The sequence below is a fragment of the Amblyomma mixtum genome, chromosome 9 (genome assembly GCF_055824585.1).
Source record: "Amblyomma mixtum isolate Tamu chromosome 9, ASM5582458v1, whole genome shotgun sequence".
Taxonomy (NCBI): Eukaryota; Metazoa; Arthropoda; class Arachnida; order Ixodida; family Ixodidae; genus Amblyomma; species Amblyomma mixtum.
Window position 1 is genome coordinate 21,715,649 of NC_143020.1, and position 14,099 is coordinate 21,729,747.

Sequence of the window (14,099 nt, forward strand, 5' to 3'; positions counted from 1 at the left end):
TTTTGAGATGAATGTATGGCTTTTTGAGCATAGTATTACCAGTGTTGGCAGGCACCAGAAAACTTGTGAAGAGTCTTACGTAATAAGCTGGTTAGCTAATTTTTATTAATGAACCTTTTCACTATCAGAAACTTTGTTAAAACATTAAGTTGGGCTAGTTGGTAACGGCTTGAAGGAATCATACTCTTAGCGGTAAGAACACACACAACACCAAGACACACACACACAGGACACCCGCTAGACTTCAACTATCTTTACTGGACACTTGTACGACATAAATATGTATCACTGAGCACACGCAGGTGCCTCGTCATCGGCATCAGGTCTAACTACGCCCTCCCCTCTCCTCCAAGGCATACGGTTGCGCCGATAAAGAATCCCTTTTTCTGCCAATGCCAGGGAGGGAGTGCTTACACACATGTCACCCCCTCTTGAATACGAAAGGCCTGGGAGCCGAGAAAAAAGAAAGAAAAATTATCGAAGTCTTTCGTATTCAAGAGGCGGGTGACATGTGTAAGCACTCCCTCCCTGGTGTTGGCAGAAAAAGATTGTTTATCGGCGCAACCGTATGCCTTGCAGGAGAGGGCAGGGCGTAGTTAGACCTGTTGCGGATGACGAGGCACCTGCGTGTGCTCAGTGATACATATTTATGTTGTACAAGTGTCCAGTAAAGATAGCTGAAGTCTAGCGGGTGTCCTGTGTGTGTATGTGTCTTGGTGTTGTGTGTGTTTCTTACTGCTAAGAATATGATTCCTTCACTATCAGAGTTAGGCGTCTAGTTGCCATTAGAGATTTGTAGCAGTTACATGCACTGGAGGGGTTTCTTTCCCTGTGTGCTTTCAAAAGCGCATGTATTTTCGCACGATGCAGCCAAATTTTGTCGAGCCACAGCGGCGAAAGTAATCATGTTTTGTACATTCCAGAAACTGATATGGCTACTACGAACAACTGGCTAAAAGTCTCTAACTGCAACCAGTTGCAAACCTGTGTTAGTTAAAAAGTTAATTATCAGAAATTAGTTAACCAGCTTACTAAATACACCTCACCGGCTTTCTGGTGTCTGCTAACACTGGTAATATTATGCAGCAAAAGCCATATTTTTGAAAACTACTTATTCTTCCCTGAAACACCTGGTGCATATAAATACTGCTCACTTTCCTGTACAACACAGAAACGAAATAATTTCTTCTGTAACATGAAAGTTCCATGAGCCACATAACAAACCCGTGGAAAAAAACTGCATGCATGCACACACATCTCTCCAAAACAGCTAAAAAATCCCACACAGTGAAACAATGCTTACACTGTCTTAAGACCAACATTAAAGGCTGGAAACACTAGCGAATTAAAAGTCAAACAAATGCCAAACATATGCTAAATGTCCCCATGGATGTAGATATTAAGCTATGAGCTGATTTTAATAAAAATGCATCAGCACAGAAATGCTTAAGAGACTTTGTTGGTGCACTATCCTGACACTTGTCCTCAATATCAGGCAGCCTGCTTGTTGTTCATCATCATCATCAGCCTGACTATGCCCACTGCAGGGCAAAGGCCTCTCCCATGCCTCTCCAATTAACCCTGTCGTTACTTGTCTGCATCACCAGTGGAAGAGGTAGCGTCCTAGTGATGAGACGTGTGCACGAACAGGTAGCCTTCTCCATGGCAGAATGCAGCAGCAAGAGAACTGCACAAGAAAACATTCAAAGTATACAGTTATAGTAACTTCTAATAGAATCAAACACGGAGCAGCAACAATCAGTTAAATGTGCACTAAAATGCAGCACTCCGAGTGAGTTTGATAAGGCTGCTGAGTAATAGCATAAGCAGCAGTCACAAGACTAGAACTAAATGTGATGCGTCCTTGAACAAGAAAAAGCTATAACATGCTGTTGTGTTCAATTCTGCCCCCACATTCGAAGACTGAATGATATTCACAGGAACTGACATTAACGTGTTACACCTAATTAGGCAGGCTCGAGACAAGGCGGTAGGTGACTATAGGTTCTAGGAACAGTAGGGGAGAGTTATTAGTAGAGTTCGCAGATAGAAATAGTTTACGGATTATGAATACCTTCTTCCGCAAACGAGCAAACAGGAAGTGGACGTGGAAGAGCCCCAATGGTGAGACTAAACATGAAATAGACTTCATACTGTGTGCACACCCTGGCATCGTAGAGGATGTGGAGGTCCTCGGTAAGGTCCGTTGTAGCGACCACAGAATGGTAAGGTCTCGTGTTAGCTTAGATTTGAAGAGGGAACGGAGGAAACTGGTGAAGCGAAAGGCTATTAACGGGTTAGCATTAAGAGGGAAGGTAGAGGAATTCAGACTGTCGCTGCAAAACAGATTTTCCGCTTTAACTGAAGAAGACGACCGCAGTGTTGAAACAATGAATGATAATCTTACAGCTATCGTTACAGAGTGCGCCGCAGAAGTAGGTGGTAGGATGGTTCGACAGGATACCAGCAAGCTATCTCAGGAGACTAAAGATCTGATTAAGAAACGCCAAAGCATGAGGACTTCTAACTCCACAGACAGGATAGAACTAGCAGATCTATCGAAGTTAATAAATAAGCGCAAGGTAGCCGACATAAGAAAGTTTAACGTGGAGAAAATCGAGCATGCTCTAAGGAACGGAGGTAGCCTAAAATCAGTGAGGAGAAAACTGGGCATAGGTAAAAACCAGATGTATGCGCTAAAAGACAAACAGGGCAATGTCATCAGCAATATGGATAAGATAGTTGAATTAGCCGAAGAATTCTACACAAATCTATACAGTAGCGAATGTAATCATCAAGTTACTGAGGGAGGCAGTCGAGCACAGCAATGGGACATCCTGCCAGTAACGAAGGAGGAAGTAAAGAAAGCCTTAGGAGCAATGCAAAGAGGGAAAGCAGCTGGTGAGGATCAGGTAACAGCAGATTTGTTGAAGTATGGAGGAGAGATTGTGCTACAAAAACTAGCCACCCTGTATACGCAGTGCCTTGTGACCTCGAGAGTACCAGAAGCTTGGAAGAACGTTAACATTATCTTAATTGATAAGAAAGGAGACGTCAAGGACTTGAAGAATTACAGACCAATCAGCTTATTGTCCGTTGCCTACAAGGTATTTACTAAGGTAATCGCTAATAGAGTCAGGAAAACCTTGGACTTTAGTCAACCAAATGATCAGGCAGGCTTTCGTAAAGGATACTCGACAATAGACCACATTCACACTACCAATCAGGTGATAGAAAAATGCGCAGAATATAACCAACCCCTATATATAGCCTTCATTGATTACGAGAAAGCATTTGACTCAGTGGAAACCTCAGCTGTCATGCCGGCATTGCGGAATCAGGGTGTGGAAGAGTGTTATGTGAAAATATTGGAAGATATTTATAACGATTGCACAGCTACTATAGTTCTCCATAAAGTCAGCAATAAAATTCCAATACGGAAAGGTGTCAGGCAGGGAGACATGATCTCGCCAATGCTCTTCAATGCCTGCTTACAGGAGGTATTCCGGGGACTGGAATGGGAACAGTTAGGGATAAGAGTTAATGGAGAATACCTGAGTAATTTGCGATTCGCTGATGACATTGCCTTGCTAAGCCACTCAGGACAAGAACTGCAAAGCATGATCAACCAGTTAGACAGGCAGAGCAGAACGGTGGGGCTAAGAATTAACATGCAGAAAACCAAAGTAATGTTCAACAGCCTAGCAAGGGAACAGCAGTTCGCAATTGGTAGCGAGGTGCTGGAAGTAGTGAGAGAATATGTCTACTTAGGGCAGGTAGTGACCGCAGATCCGGATCATGAGAGGGAAATAACTAGAAGAATAAGAATGGGGTGGAGCGCATATAGCAGATTCTCTCAGATCATGATTGGTAGCTTACCAATATCCCTGAAGAGAAAAGTATACAACAGCTGTATCCTACCGGTACTCACCTATGGGGCAGAAACGTGAAGGCTAACAAAGAGGGTTCAGCTTAAGTTAAGAACAACGCAGCGAGCTATGGAAAGGAAAATGATAGGTGTAACGTTAAGAGATCTGAAGAGGGCGGAGTGGGTGAGGGAACAAACGCGGGTTAATGACATCTTAGTTGAAATCAAGAAGAAGAAATGGGCTTGGGCAGGGCATGTAATGCGAAGGCAAGATAACCGCTGGTCCTTAAGGGTAACGGAGTGGATTCCAAGAGAAAGCAAACGCAGCAGGGGACGGCAGAAAGTTAGGTGGTCGGATGAGATTAAGAAGTTTGCGGGGATACAGTGGCGGCAAGTGACAAAGGACAGGGTTAATTGGAGAGACATGGGAGAGGCCTTTGCCCTGCAGTGGGTGTAGTCAGGCTGATGATGATGATGACCAAATTAGGCTACCACGAAGAGATATTTAGCCATTCCAGTCATATGAAGATAACATGCAGGCCATAAAATATAAAAATTATTTTGTGTTTCTGATTTGTCTGCACAAAAATTCAGGCAGCTTTTGTTTTCAAAAGTGATGGCACAAAGACATTGCAATATAATGCACATGTTGCTGTAGATAATGTATCATTTGGAGCTATACCAGGTGTTAGGGGAAAATGTATGAACAAAGAGTACAAAGGTGAGCAAGTTCGTCAGGGCAAGAGTGGCACACTCTAAAGCAAATGAATCAAAATATTAAGGCACACACTGCGTCAGATACAATACTTGTAAGTAAAGCTGTATAGAACTACAAGCGATAAAAGCCTCAGAAACGTGCCCCTAAGGGAACAGCTGGACTGGTAGTTTTTTATTTGTCCCGCAGCACATCCCTCTAGTGCTGAGGCCTGCACATATCTGTTTAAGTTAAGAATACAAGGGAAACAAGCAAACAAGTGTTCCAAAGAAGATAAAAATGTGCACTTAGGTTGTTCTTTAGGAAATTACCTGTCACTAATTGCAGCAATAAATACCTCGAGAAAGAAAATAAGTTATTTACACAGCTTATTACAAACCTTGATGGCACGGGAGAAAGGCAACATCAAATGCATCGGTTCAAGTAAAACCAGGGGTCTTGTTAAGGTCACAGCAATATTTGTTGACTTAGGCCATAGTCCTTCAATGCTTTTTCTGGTCACGAAACTCCTCCGTAACTCTATGGGAGAGGTTCATATACCGCCCGCGCCTGCCGCGGCGCGGCGCCACGGGGCACTGAAGGGCATCATTCGGCGAGCTCAGCGCTGTCGCGACCGGTCAGAAAGCGTCGCCGCTCGTTATCAGAGTGCGAATTTCACCGCCTGCTGCTCTGTCTGTTCACCTGACTCTCTGCAGCACTCTGCTAAATGTTTCTTCATATCTACTCTGTTGCAAAACACGGGTTGTCTGCTCTCTCTATTACATGTTCATTTGCTCCTCTTGACCTAAGCTTCATTCCTCTGTTTGTGACTGCTGTGTGCGTAATATTCATTTTTGCTGTGTGCATCAAAACGGTAATCCCCTATGTTCTTCGGCAAACGCACAAGACCATGTAGAACTTTCACATGCCTTGCTGCCGATGCAAGCTGTTATATCTGTTTATTGTTCATCACAGCTCGATGTATAGGTGTATCACACATGCGCATGTATGCATAAGCGCTTTGTACTTTGGCCACTGCTGCTTGAGCTGCTAAAAGGCGTCTGGCAGAATTGTAAAATAAAACATCAGATTGTGTTTGCTCTTCAGTTCATGCAACTCCTTGTTTTGTCTTGTAATTGCCGCTATCATCTTAATTTCCGCTGCTAACTGAAATGTTCCGAATCTGCTAATTGAAATGTTCTTAATTTTATCTTAACATTTGTTAGCCTCAAAGTTTTCATCTCATAAGTGCTAGCACCAACTGTCCTCTTCGTTTTGGGGAATGAGTTCAAATGCAGACTGCTTGCTAATCATCCTGCACCTCATTCTTGTTTGGCTGCTTTTATTGCTATGGTCAGGGATTCCTGTCACAATATTGGCCTCGATAAAGGCATTAATGTTAGCATGAATTTCTTTTCTATGTAAGTGCATTGAACATTACTCTCATTCTCTATATTAATTGTACCACTATTTTATTTTTAATTTCATCTTTTATATTTGCATTGTCAATCAAGACATTCTATTTTTCTCTGCTCGCATACACGAGTCAGCTGGCAGATTTGACGATTGCTTTATTGTGCTTTGTATATATGAGGTTTACTACAAGACGATCGCTTCCCTGGATTGCCACGTGCTGTTGCAATACTACATGTCACTGATTTGTTACATATAAACACGGCTGTCTGTTAACACTGACTTGCTATTGCTTTTCATCAGTTATTCATATTTAGTTTTCTCATGCCTACTGTGTATAATTCCATTGTTTTTGCAGATTGGATGCGATGGCGCAAAAATATGTACGTTTGTAATTAATAATAGCTTTTTGATTGAGTGAGTATTGCAAATAAAATACAATTTTTGAACTGCATTACGAGGAGCATTAAAAATAGGTTTGGCCGGTGGTAAATTGACACCTACGAATTTGCCAATTAATTAGGCCAATGCGCCTACTGTGCCAGTCATATAGAATTTTCGGGTGGGAGAACTGCCAACAGTTCCTCTTAGCATGCAAGAAAAATTTGGTTGAGACACACAGGTCAGAGATATGGTCCACGACTGATGAGCCGCTGACCGTATGCATGAGGTGTACGGCAGTTAGTAAAACAGATGCCTGCTACAAACAATGCACTGTTACAACAGCTTAAAAATGAACCCAAGTCAAAGAAGATAAGGCACTAACGAATACACAACTGAACAAATACAGAAGAGTTAAACGTAAGGGTTCGAAGTATAAGACATCAGAATAATGCCTACAGAACTAGTGACAGCTACAATAAGGACTTGAAGACGTTAGCTCGTAAAACAATTGAAAGTGAGGTATGTAGGGAGGGGAAAAAAGGAGAGGTCAATATAGAGGGGAAACGAGTGCTTATCTGCAGGGATGGCAAGCTCCTATTCGAAGGAGGGTAGGTCGTTGCGGGGCTGATTCAGTGGCGAGGACGTTGGAGGACCAGAGCCTGATGTTGGCTTATCATGGGGCCTCGGGGTAACGAGGGTTGACGTGGTAGGTTCTGATCGTAGTCCCGATCGCTAGCCGATCACGTCCTTGCCTGATGCACGCTCCCGTCTGCACGCATCGACTAGCCCAAATGCTCTGTCCGGCCCTGCGCTTACACTGCCGCCGTATCTTTTACCCTCACGTGCACCGTCCACAAAATTACTTTCACATCGCCTTATAAGCCGCATGCGGTCATTCCCCGCGTGACTGCGTCCTTGGCATTTAGGAGACGCAAGCTCTGAAGGACGCGGTGAGGCCGTCCACCCATTCCGACGACCGGCGCCAGAAAAACAGAGGGGATACCGCGGGGGTCCCGAATTTAGTGACAGGAGCATATATTTTTAAGGCTGCAGTTCTCATGTTTCTCCTAATGACAAGGCTCCTAATGACAAGCTGACAACAGTGTCAGCTGTAATCGGTTCAAGAAGAATTAAGTTAAAAAAAATTGTCGTGAATTAAGAAACAAATGCGCTGAAAATCATTGCCTCGCATGTTTGCAACGACCACGAATGCTGATTTAGTGATTTAGATACACGACAGCCAAAAATGACAGAGCCCTTTCATATGCGGAAGCTGAATTAAAGCAAAAATCACACGATGAAACTTAGCGCGCGTTCCTTATGTGTCACATATATGCAGCCGTGAGCACGGAGTCTTTCGTTGATCAAGCCATCACGGTCATGCTTGCTACTCTTAAAACTGCGACAAAAAGGGGCAAAATAAGAAGCCCGTTGCGCAAGCCATCATATGCTTACTTTCGAGCCCGGACGGGCATCGCGTGGCCCCAGTTCCCGCAAGAAAGCTGCCTTATAAATTCAAAAGCACCGGCTATGTATACGCTTCTTGAAAGCGGACTCACGCTTGAGCTGTCAGACCAGAGTTGGGAGGTGTTGAATGGGGACTGCGGTCATGTTTCTGCTCGTATTTCGCCAACTGCAAGCTAGCGGTTACGCGCTTCAAGATTTGAGATCGAAAACAGCGATGCGAAGGCAGGAGACAAGCAACTGTCTTTGTAGCGCGTATCGCTTTCTTCTGGCAATATCGTTAGCTTTTTATCGCGTCTACAGGGCGTTAGTGTGCTGCATCACGTTCAAAAATGTAACAGGGCCATATTGAGAATAAACAAGAAGCTGCGCAGTTCTACACAAATCGTCTGCTTCAGAGAAGTATCTGTATGTCGCTACGTCATCATTTCCTTCCCATTTCCTCCCTGATTAAAGTTCGTCATATTCTCGTTAGACTAGATTGGAAGGAAAGCTAAACCGACTGTCGCTGAAATTTTCGAGTAATCGGGTGAAAATACCTCGCGTGATGCAAAGCCGGCTGGGGCGGGCAGGCGGCTGCGCCGCTGCTCGGTGCCCTCCAGTGCCCAGCGGCGCCTCTAGCGGCCAGCGCCGACCCTATATGAAACTGAGGCGGGAGTTTCGTGACCAGAAAAAAGCATTGAAGGACTATGCTTAGGCTCAGCTAGTGTAATGCAATCAGTAACTGAACGTCGGCATGAATAAAAAAAACAATGCACCAATACTCAATTCCAAATGCATTTCAACTGTACAGTGCAGTCAGTTGTGACCAAGGGAGTGTGAAAGAAAACCTCAGCAATGCTCATGACATCGAATAAGCACCTTTCTTCTGTACAGCTAAAATATAAGCTTTGCAGGGTTTCATGTATTGCAAGGATAACCTGGTAAGGTATCAATTATTGATGCTAGCAACAAATATGCTTCTAAAGCAGAGTGCTCCACTTGAACGCCAATATTCAATTATGCATTGCCCGTTAGGCCATGCCTATCACATCACTGGTTCACTTCAAACATGCCATACCTTGTAAGAGGTAGGTACTGCTTAAGTAAACCTATAAAATTTATTTGCTGCTTTTAGACTGCTGTATAAAGGTCATGAAGCAGATAATTGTTTTAATTTGGTCTATACAGTGGTCAAGATTTCCAAGCACGAGAGGCATGAGGGAAAAAACTATAGAAAGCATTTCACACTATAACACAATGCACTTGACTAGGGGAGTGCTTTCATGACGCCCGCAATATCTTTTCCCTTTCTCTTGGTCCTCTTTTAAAAGAAAAAAAAAACGAAAGAGAGAGGGAGCCTGGACCAGAAGATTTTTGGCAGGCTAAAAAAGACAAGGAAAATATACCCACTTGTCTACCTATCCTTTTACAAGTGGCACATGCTTGATATCCAGTATCAATGGCTGATAGGCTGAACCAGCAGGTCTTGATGTCATTTGCCTCTGGTTGAGGTACAGATCAAAGCTGGTGCAAAAGTAGCGTGATGATACCGGTGGAGCAGCTGTACAGGGCTTGACTGCGGGTGCATTTGAAGAAAGGCTGCATTAGAGCCATGCTTTCATAAACATCACAGAAGCCACATCCCATTAAAACCTCTAGCTGTTCAGTCCAATGTGTTCATAAGTGGAGGCTAATTATTAATTACCTATGCCTCCAATAGTTAGCAAAAAATGGTTTACAAAGCTTGTCATACTTTTCTTAAAGCTATTATTCGCGAATCACGTTATACTTTTATCGCTTCAGACTGAAAATGGGGGAATGACATAAATGTAGTGAACGTAAAAAAATAAAATGACAACAAACCTTCCATTGTGCGATTACCTCAGCTGCACTGCAATGGAATGGTTCTGCTATTTTTAATCGTCGTTTCGTTGACCAGAACTATCAAGAAACACAGCACTTGATGTGACTGCGACGTAGAACGGGCAATGCTCCTTATCCAGTAAACACTCAGGCAGCAGAATCAAAAGACGCACGCCGCTACAAGCACTTTTCGTTCTTATGGTCTCCTTTTCACGCGCTGCTCCTGTTCAGTCGGAATAACGAATCAAGCAGCACCCCATAGTTCTCGGCGTGCAACCAAATTCTATCACATAACTCCTGCGCCGAGGAGCTGACGCAAACAGCGTGAGGCGGCGGGTTAAAAGTTGCATAGTTGGCAAGCGAGCGTGTCAGAACACCACCTCTCTGCAAACGATCGCGTGGTGCCCGCATTTTGCACCTCACTGCGAACAAGACGTGAAGACCAACCCAAATGCATTCGCAGCCCTCAATCATACCCCCGACACATCGCAGAAGTCATTTTCCAGTTCTGTACTTACATTTGTCAACGTTCACGGCAAGCCGTTTCTTCTATCGGGCATCGGGCGCCGGCCGCTCTCGGCGTGGTTGCGTGCAGTACGTCAGAGCAGTTTTTGAGCACTGCGTGCGCGTAAGAACGTCTTCCGCAGCACTGGAGCCATCTGTCACCTTCCGAGTTCAGTCAAACTACCACAACACTAACGAGGCCGCACATTTAACACAAACAAACTGAAGAAACGCACCCACATCACAACCGTCGCACCCCGCCAACAAAGAGTCGTTTCAGCGTCCTAAAAAAGATAGTGTAACGCGCGGCCAACATGAGACTCGCAATCCGCCGCTAGCGAACGGAAAGGTGGCGCTAATGTCGCCTAACTTTACACGCGTTAAAAAAAGAATTGATAAAGCCCTTTTTGCCACAAACTTGTTGCATTAAACGACAAAATATTTTGTTTCAATTACAAAGTCAGCAAATTGGAATGATTGCGGTGAAAAAATGCGACTACTCACAAGCATCTGTTTCTGGCGGCGCTGCGAACGAAAGCTTGGAAAACCGGGCAGCATGCCGGGCAGCTACAGGCGACGCATCTGGGGCCAGGAAAGCCGCAGCCGCTGCACGGCTGCACTGTCTGCCTAGTTCTAAGGCTATAACTCAGCTCCCCGTAACTGCGTCGCAGAATAAGGAATGATGATGATGTTCCCAAACGCTACTGGTTTCGGTTTTTATTTTCGCATATTGTGTGGCTTAGCGTACTCTACACAGCTTGGCTCATGCGATTTAGTGTACGTGTGTGTACCTAGGGAACACGAGCGTTCGCACGCCGCTCTAGCGTGACGCGCGAAACTTTCAAGGCTGCGCTGCAGCATCGCCTCTGTTTTGTGTGTGTTTATATCACGTCATTGGACACCTTGCACGCTCTTTGCTCGAGCGAGCCCCGCCGACAGTCGCGCTACCGTAGTCTTTTTGTGTGCTTCCTTGATTGCTTTTTGCCTCTGCCTTATGCGGTCCTCGGCTCGGCCTCACGTCCGCTGATGGCAGTAAGAAAAGGCGAAGACTGAACACATGCTTTCGCGCGTCTACTCCGTATGACTACGTTAAAACCCAACACTTTATTCCAGGATTCCTTAGTCATTGCATTACGGGAAGATAGAAAATACAGCTCTCACCACGTTTTCCCTCGCCACAGCTTCGTACCGTGTTTGCGTTGAAGGAGATGCAAGTGAAGATGCGGAAGAGGCACTGCGCCTGTGTTTTAGCGGTGCTCAAAGTGGGGGCTGCTCTCACCCTAGCTTTTTCCATACTGGAAGCTCCTCTGTGGCTCAGTACTACCGAAAAATGTAACAAGTCAAGAATGAGGGCTTATAGTGCTCCAATTGCCGTGCACCTTCCTCATGCAAAGCCCTTGTTACCGCAGTTGAGTACAGCGGGCCGCTGTTACCTGTTTTGTTTCTCTATACTTCTCTTTATAGTATCGGCCGCCGAACATGAATAAAAATTAATATTGCCTTGCCTGAAATTTCGCATGTACAGTCGCTGAGGAACGAAGCAACTTGAGTTCTCGAAGCTGTAAGCCTGCACACGTTACGCAGAATTTACTCAGAGCGCGAAGCGGTGCGGCCATTTTCGCGCGGGGTTTTTCAGTCCCGTGCGATCAGCCATTGCTGGTCGCTCGAGGAGGCGGGTAGTGCGAGGGTTTAAATTGGGCGCTCCCACGTGGAGTGGCATAGTGTACCGGGCACTTTTGCATGGCGGGCAGTGTGCAGGGAAAGTGTGCTTGCGGTGCAGGTTCAGGAAGCTGGTGATATAATTTGGGCGCCATTTGGGCTAGCGAGAACGTGTCATTCAATGAGTGTGGAAACACATCGGTGCAATGCTAAACTTGAATTTTTTTGTAGCTCGCAACAATAATCCCTCTGAAACCTCAGAGCGAAACGCTCTTAATGCTAGTGTGTTTTAGCACCGTCGTACGGTACATCACTGTTCAACTGCACGTTAAAATATGACCTATCAAGAATTACAACAATATCAACACCAACGTGTTTCGAATTGGCAGAGTTGTTGTACAGCTCTGCTGAAATTGTTTGTTAGTTCTGAAATGTTAAATCTGTTTAATGACTGCCTGAGTACAGAATTTAAGGACGAAAACGCAGCAGAAAGCATTGTTTTCGTGTAGAATGAGTCATCAGCGAAACTGATTCGCTGTAACGAAGTCATCATTGCGCTTATGTAACACAATATGTCACTAGCTCCTATTTTTTCTTAAAGTTCTTTTAATTTCCTTGAAGTGCAAGGCAATAATACTTGAGTATTCTATGAATTCATTCACTTTGTACCAAAATTATTTCGTTTGCTGGTAACTTTTTTCGTAGACTTTATACAATCAAAAATTGTCACTAAATGTCTTCAATTCAAGTCACGTTTCTGAATTTCGGGATAAATGTTCTGTTATGAACTTTGCCCTTTTCCCCGCACTCGAAAATGCGAAAGCAGTAAATCTAGTATTGAGAAAATTGAACTGAAATTTCTAAAAATCCACAGCGTGCTCGGCTATGGGAATGTGATTGCAAATTTTTGTTTCGTCTTCAAGGTTAGTTAAGTTGCCGGTTTGAAGTTGTCGGCTACAGTACTTGATTATTTTTGGCTTTTATTTGTTTATTCGCATCACCAAAATGCTTTCTCGGTTCGTAGTATATTTCTATTGACAGCAGTATATAAGCAGTAAGAAAATTGTATGAACTTTCTATCAACAAATGTTGATAAAATATGCCCTAAGAAAATGTGACTGCAAATGTTTGTTTCGTGTTCAAGGTTGCTTTAGTTGCATTGACATGTTAGGCTAGAGTACTTAATTAATTTAGGCATTTATTCTCATTATAAAACGTTCTGTCGGTGTCTATAGTATGTTTCTACTGACAGCAGTACATAGAAAGCAGTAAGGAAATTGTATGAACTTCCTATCAACGAATGTTAATAGAATATGCTTGGCTAAGGGAATGTGAGTGTAATGTTTGTTTCGTGTTCAAGGTTGTTTTCATAGCTTTGAAGTGTTCGCCTACAGTACATGATTTGAGGCATCTATTCGCATGACCAAAAATGTTTTGTCACTTTCTAGAGTATTTCTGCTCACAGCAGTCCGTAAAGAACATAAAGTATTAAAATGGAATATATCTTCTGTTTTAAAACGTTTTCCCATATCCTGATTACATTCCAAACGCATTTGCTGCGAATAATGTTGGTCGCTTTTCGATATAGTGAAATTGTTGACTAGCTGCAACAGATTCCACCATGCAATCAGGTAAGATGTCGTCACGATTATGCGAACAAGATAGCGTTAATCACCTCGAACACCATGCAGTTTGTTCATTTACTTCTCTCAACGTGTCAAACTGCACCCAGCTTTTCTAGTAACTTTCTATTGACAGGAGTAAATACAAAGAAGTAACAGTCTACCAACATTGTATTGTCAAAGGTACATAGAATGTAAAAATTATTTTCTAGTAACTTTCTATTGACAGGAATACATACAAAGAAGTAACTTCTATCAACGTTGTATGAACAATTGTTGATAGAAGGTAAAAGTTACTACAAGGTTACTAGAGTCAATAGAATGTTAATACAAATTCTAAAGAAAGTTGATATCCATTTTTGTAAGGGCGGTCCCATGCTCACAGAGGTGCTAGAAATTAAACCGAAAATAGACACTCTGGAGGACATAAAGCCTAGTGTCGATGGTATTGACCAGTCTATGGAAAAACTGTCAACAGCATACGGCGAGGCTGTTTCAAAAATGGAACAAGATACAGACGAATCTACACTTGCGAAGCAAGCGGAAAAACTTGAGGTTCAGGCCAAAGAAGAAAAAAACAGGAATGAAAGCAACCGCTGAAAGTTAGGCATCAAATTTTAGACATGTTTGGGCTGCCTCATCATGT

General features: G+C 43.6%; 1 long non-coding RNA gene across 2 annotated transcripts; it reads right to left on the minus strand.

Annotated features, from left to right (window-relative positions):
• Positions 1-713: 713 nt before the first annotated feature.
• Positions 714-10,439, minus strand: LOC149328469 (uncharacterized). 2 transcript variants are annotated; one of them, XR_016285838.1, is made up of 3 exons: positions 10,187-10,439; positions 9,216-9,381; positions 714-1,687 (listed from the first exon to the last, which is right to left on the minus strand). It is a non-coding gene; the product is annotated as an uncharacterized LOC149328469 (long non-coding RNA). The 2 variants fall into 2 exon arrangements; XR_016285839.1 differs by having other exon boundaries at positions 9,216-9,404.
• Positions 10,440-14,099: the final 3,660 nt, after the last annotated feature.